At 45.1% G+C, this 6,393-nt stretch overlaps 1 protein-coding gene across 1 annotated transcript in view; it reads right to left on the bottom strand.

Moving 5' to 3' along the window:
- The window catches only part of LOC112073147 (hippocalcin-like protein 1), a 120,348-nt gene extending 114,761 nt beyond the window's left edge, over positions 1-5,587 (bottom strand). The window contains exon 1 of the mRNA XM_024140491.2: positions 5,247-5,587. The gene's annotated coding sequence lies outside the window, so the exon portion shown is untranslated. The remainder of the gene's footprint in view (positions 1-5,246) is intronic.
- Between the last annotated feature and the right edge of the window lie 806 nt (positions 5,588-6,393).

Below are 6,393 nucleotides of genomic sequence, written 5' to 3'. Positions count from 1 at the left end.
ACACAAACATTAGGAACACCTTCCTAATATTGAGTTGCACCCTCCCCCCCCCCCTTTTGCCCTCAGAAAAGCCTCAATTCATTGGGGCGTGGACTCTATAAGGTGTCGAATGTGTTCCACAGCGATGCGTGCCCATTTTGACTCCAATGCCTCCCACAGTTGTGTCAAGTTGGCGGACGTCCTTTGGGTTGTGGACCATTCAATCCATGTTTCAGGGCTTAAAAAATCCTTCTTTAACCCGTCTCCTACTCCTCATCTACACTGATTGAAGTGAATTTAACGAGTGACATCAATAAGGGATCATAGCGTTCACCTGGATTCACCTGATCAGTCAGTCTCTGTCATTGAATGACCAGGTGTTCCTAACGTTTTGTACCTCAGTTTATATAGAACCATAAACAAAACCGAAAGGTTCTTATAGAACCATAAAACAACCGAAAGGTTCTATAGAACCATAAACAAACCGAAAGGTTCTATAGAACCATAAACCAAACCTCAGTTTACTCAGTGTAGTACCATGTCTTCTAGGAGTGTACTTTATCACTGTGTGAACTAAAATATGTTGTTATTCCTAACCTTACCCACAAATCCTGGATAACAGTTATAATTGGATACGGTCCTTTGGTGTTTATCACAGACCTTATAGAGTAGCTGTATACTGCTCCAGAGAGGAGAGACACACACAAACACTTTCCAAAGCCTCTCAGAATGGCTGTATGACAGAGAGGAGAGAAGGCCCCTTTACAGTCATTACAGCTGGTTGTAAAATCCCATCCAACCTACCCAGAGAGAGCTGCACTCGCCGGATACACATCCCAAATGCCACACTATTCCCTATATAGTGCACTATACCAGGGCCCATAAGGGAACAGAGGGCCATTTGAGCCACACCAGTCTGTTTGGATTGAAGATACATACACAGCTGGGGGGGGGGGGATCCTAGCATGGCATTCTCCAGATTCTGTTCAGGCATAAGAGAGTCTCCTAAATTGAAAGGACCCTTGAGGACTTAATAAAAGGAAAATTCCACCCAGAAACGATATTTTGGTATTTGTTTCATTAGTCCATTGTTGACCTAGACCCACATTGTTTTGCTTGTCAGCAATCAAGTTGTCGAGATATGAAACTTTCAAAATAAAGAAATCATCCCTGTAAGATGCAAAGCTCTGACAAAAGGCTGTGAGGCAAATAACTAAGCGCAATACTCACAAGTAATATTGGCAAGCACAGTGAACAGTTTTTGTATTTTATTTTATTTGATTAAATAATAGGAAGAAAATAGCAGAAGTCTTGGGCTATAGTCAGAGGTAGACAGAGGTAATGAGAGGAGGAGATGATGGATTTGTGTAGTGATATGATCTTGCAGGGTCATCAGCACAGAGGGTACATAATGCCTTATCTCAATCACAACAACCCAGAGATATTAACTCAACAACACCCTTTAGGCCCACTAATGGAGAGCAGAGGAGAGGAGGAGAGGAGGAGAGAGGAGGATTGGAGAGGAGGGATAAGGGGAGGATAGGAGAAGAGGATAGGAAAGGAGGATAGGAAAGGAGGAGAGGAGGGAGGAGGGGAGGATTGGAGTGGATGAGAGAGGAGAGGAGGGAGGAGGAAAGGATTGGAGGAGAGAGGAGAGGAGGGAGGAGGATAGGAGAGGAGAGAGGAGCGAGGAGGGGAGAGAGGAGGATTGGAGTGGAGGAGAGGATTGGAGAGGAGGATTGGAGAGGAGAGGAAGGAGGGGAGGATAGGAGTGGAGGAGAGTGGGGGAGCAGGGGAGGGAAAGGAGAGTAGGATTGGAGGAGGAAGGAGAACCATCATGGAGAGATTGTGGATGTACTGTAGTATATGGGGGGAGAGTGGAGGAGAGAGGATGAAGAAGGTACACGTCTCCTCCCCCACAAGAGGATCCAGCGTGCTTGACCATGTATACACAACATCCATGACACGTACAAAGCCATCCCCCGCCCCCCACTTCAGCCAATCAGATCACGTCTCACTGCTCCTAGAGGGAGCCACCAACACATAGAATACTGAGGTGCTGGACAGTGGACACAGACTCAATGCTGCAGGATGGTTTTGAGAATACTGATCGGAATATGTTCAGAGATTCATCCACCCAAGACTCATCCATCAACATTGAGGAATATACATTGTCCGTCAAAGGCTTCATTAGGAAATGTGTTCATGATATTGTACCCACAACAACAATCCGGACATACCCCAACCAAAAACCCTGGATGAACGGAGATATCCATAACATGCTGAGAAACCAAACTGCAGCATTCAATGTCAGCAGAACGTATACAAGGCAAGCAGGTACGAGCTTCGCAAATCCATTAGGGACTCAAAAAGAYAATACAGRCTCAARCTTGAATTGATCTTYGACCACTCAGACTCTCGTTGCATGTGGCAAGGACTACAGACTATCACAGACTACAAGGTAAATCCGGCTGTGTGGTGCCAACTGAAGCCTCACTCACAGACGAGCTGAACTGCCGCTCGCTTCGAGGCAGACAATACCGAGCCATTCAGGAGGACTCTCGCTGTTCTGGACGACCAAGTGCTTTCGCTCTCCTWKGCTGACGTGAGGAAAACTCTCAAAAAGAGTGAATACTCACAATGCCGCAGGCCCAGAAGGCATCCCCGGACCGTGTTCTTTGAGTTTGTGCTGACCAGCTGGCAGGTGTCTTCTCAGACATCTTCAACCCGCCCCTGTCCCAGGCTGYAGTCCTAACCTGCCCCTGTCCCAGGCTGTAATCCCAACCCTCCCCTGTCCCAGGCTGTAATCCCAACCCTCCCCTGTCCCAGGCTGTAGTCCCAACCCGCCCCTGTCCCAAGCTGTAATCCCAACCTGCCCCTGACCCAGGCTGTAATCCCAACCCTCTCCTGTCCCAGGCTGTAGTCCCAACCTGCTTTAATAGATCACCATTGTCTGGACAAGAGGAACACCTTTGTGAGAATGCTGTTCATTGACTACAGTTCAGCATTTTAACATTATTGTTCCCTCCAAGCACGACACAAAGTTAAGAGCCGTGGGTCTGGACACCACCCTCTGCAACTGGATACTGGTCTTCCTGACGGGCAGACCACAGGCTGTGAGGACTGGCAACAACACCTCCTYCACACTGACTTTTAAMACAGAGGCCCCCCAGGGGTGTGTCCTCAGTCCTCTGCTGTACTCCCTGTTCACCCACAACTGTGTTGCTCTGAACCACACCAACTCTATCATCAAGTTTKCTGACAACACCACGGTTGTAGGCCTGATAACCAACAATGTCAGTGGTCATTCTATAGGGAGGAGGTAAGTGAACTGGCATAGTGGTGTCATGACAACAACCTCTCTCTCAAGTCAGCAAAACAAAGGAGTTGATTGTTGACTTCAGGAAGCAGAGTCAGCAGTTTGAAGTTCCTCAACGTCCACATCGGTCAAGAGGTTACAACMGTGTCTCTACTTCCTAAGGCGGTCCTCTCCAAAATACTWWCGCTGCACCATCGAGAGCGTCCTGACCGATTGCATCGCAGCCTAGTACGGGAAACGGTCTGTCAGCTACCGCAAGGCCCTCCAGCGGGTGGTGAATAGGCTCAGRCGATATACCGTTTATACCGTATAAATGGTTACAGCAGAGACATCTCCTCCTGGATCAAGATCCTTGTTGTTCACCAATGTGTTTAAAAAAAATAATAATTATAGCGCCCTTTGTATGCACATTCGGTAATACCTTATATGGTAGTTAACGCAAATAAGTCTGAGCATAGATCAGCTGAGTTCACCTAATAACCATTTCAATGTATAAAAGACTGACCTTAGATCAGTCTARAGGCAGCTTCCTCCAACTCCTTTCCTATAGGCTACTGGTGGCACTCTTATCAGATAATGCTCTTGCTGTCACATTTATAAGATGCATTAAATGGCACGCTAATAACAAATCTTACGCATGCGCGTCGCTTGAAACGCCCCGGTCAGCAGTGATGGCTCCATCTCTCTGTCTCCACCATGCCATTCAACTACCGGTAAACACTACCGGCCTTGATCTTAAGTATCGATGAAGTGGTTAAAACAAGGGATTTTACGTGACTCATAAAATATTATTGACATGGGTTTTTTTAACAGGCAGAGAGGAAGTAAACCGTCAGAATCTTATGTTGTTCAATAGCTTATTCTGCTATTTAAATTCGACTTTTGCAAGAGTAGGCTATGCTATTAGGCCTATATCATATAACATGTAAATAGTAWATGCCAAAGCATTGGTTTAATATGTTTGTTCCATCTTTAGGATTGTGTAGGCTAAAACACTACAGACCCAGGCCCATATCACTGTCAACAAATACACAGGATAGGCTAAATAACAAATAAACGTCCCGCTATGGGGAAAGCATTAACTTAGCATAAGCYTCTGAGTCACATGTATAGGCTAATTATTAAAACCATAATCCTTAACGTCACTGAGTCCACACACTGTGACACCGTCTACTGTAGACTACTGTACAGCGCATCATAACCTAACACATTCCATAACCTATACAATTCAACAATCATACAATTCACAAACAGCATTACGTCGTCCGAAGAGGGCAGACGAAGAGAACAACGTGAGATTCTGACGAGAGTCAGAGAGATTCCTAGGAGCACACCGAGCGTATCGCGTCGTGAATGTTACCGTCCCATCTCATTCTTTTATCCCGCGTTTCAATAGATTATTTTCATTCATAAAAATGATAATCCTATTTATGATATGTTGTTGTTTTGCAATAATTGAATCCGCTTTATGCAGCATATTGTATATGGAAAAGGCTAGCGTCCAATCATTGAATCCGCTTTATGCCAACTATTGTATATGGAAAGGGCTACCGTCCAAGCATTGAATCCACTTTATGCAGCCTATTGTATATGGAAAGGGCTACCGTCCAAGCATTGAATCCACTTTATGCAGCCTATTGTATATGGACTCCTTACCGTCCAAGCATTGCACCGTCTATAATTGAAAAAACAAAACATGATCATTATGCCTATATAATGGAAACAACGGTTCTCCAAGACGAAATAAATCTATTTCTCGCACATCTTTCAACATATCTCAGAGAGAACACACGCGGTATTCGATCAACAATAGTGAGCTCAACGTACCCCTGCAACGCTGTCAAACCATTAACTATTCAAAACCGATATAAACATTTCAGGCAGATGCGAAATATGTGTTGATTGATTAGAAACAAGAATCATTACAATTCATTCGGTTAATTCTTACCCTTTATCTAAGAGAGAGCTCCGCAAGCTCCTGATCACCGAGCGTCGCGATGGGGACGAGGGAGCGAGAGAGACGGGAAGAGATGGGGGGATGTTCGGTTCAGTAGGGCTGCGTCCTCCGGTCGATAGACGGGAGATGGTAGAGAATCCGGACTGGCTGCTTGGTACACACAGCTAYTGTCTCTACTTCTTTCTCTTCTTCTGCTGCTACTGCGGCTGAGCCCTGCAAACCATGATACCGTGACACGGTCACACTCAAGCCTCGTGAGACAACAACCAGCGGACAGAGAGAGAGGCAGATAACGGGCGGGTGGGCGCGTGCTTCCACGGGGATAAGAGAGAGAGTTGGTAGATGGGATTTAAGGAGGGGGTGGGGGGGGGGGGGGGGGGAGTTTAATTAGATAGCCATACGCCTATTGGCACAGCAGATTGTGTGTCGGGGCGCACAGGCAGCTCTCTCTCTCTCTAGACTTGAGAGGATGGAGTTCAGGCGATATTATGGATAAAAGATAGAGCGCCGCTATTTCCTCCGAGAATATTACAGGCTATTTACAAATAGTGGCCATAATCATTTCCGTTAACCCTTTCATAAATAGACCATTGGCCAACTAGCTTTACTGGGTACCAAGGCTTTGCGTTAAAATGTATATCATCTTACCAATTTGACAAGCCTTCATTTGACCAGGTGTCATATTAAAGTTTGGATGAATGTGGCTGTATAGCACATTATTACGTTATACAACTGATAGAAGGACCGGAACATGAGATGAAGTAGACATGACCGTGGGCATGGTTTAATATGTTTCATACGACAAGACATTCCACTCGTTCCAATGTAAACTAAGCAGAGGGAGCATTACGGGTGCCTTGAAAGGACAACCAGAGTATCAACGCACAACATATTTCCTCCCCCTTTACTTTTGATGCCTCATAAGGAAAAAGTAAATATGCACTGTTTTGCACATTATTATATTTACAGTCTTTATCAGTAAAGAAACATAATTCTTTATTTTTAATATAATAGTTATCTTAAAATGTAACAATGGAACTTTTCAGAATGTTTATTTCCTGAGCTAGGGAAAGAGGGTTTCCAAACTTAACCCAGAGGGTGTTGGAGGTTATTCTCTGAACTAACTATCTTTCTCTTG

The sequence above is a fragment of the Salvelinus sp. IW2-2015 genome, unplaced genomic scaffold (assembly GCF_002910315.2).
Source record: "Salvelinus sp. IW2-2015 unplaced genomic scaffold, ASM291031v2 Un_scaffold2164, whole genome shotgun sequence".
Lineage (NCBI taxonomy): Eukaryota > Metazoa > Chordata > Actinopteri > Salmoniformes > Salmonidae > Salvelinus > Salvelinus sp. IW2-2015.
Note: the sequence above shows the minus strand (reverse complement) of the source record. Positions and strands in the feature narration are given on the sequence as shown.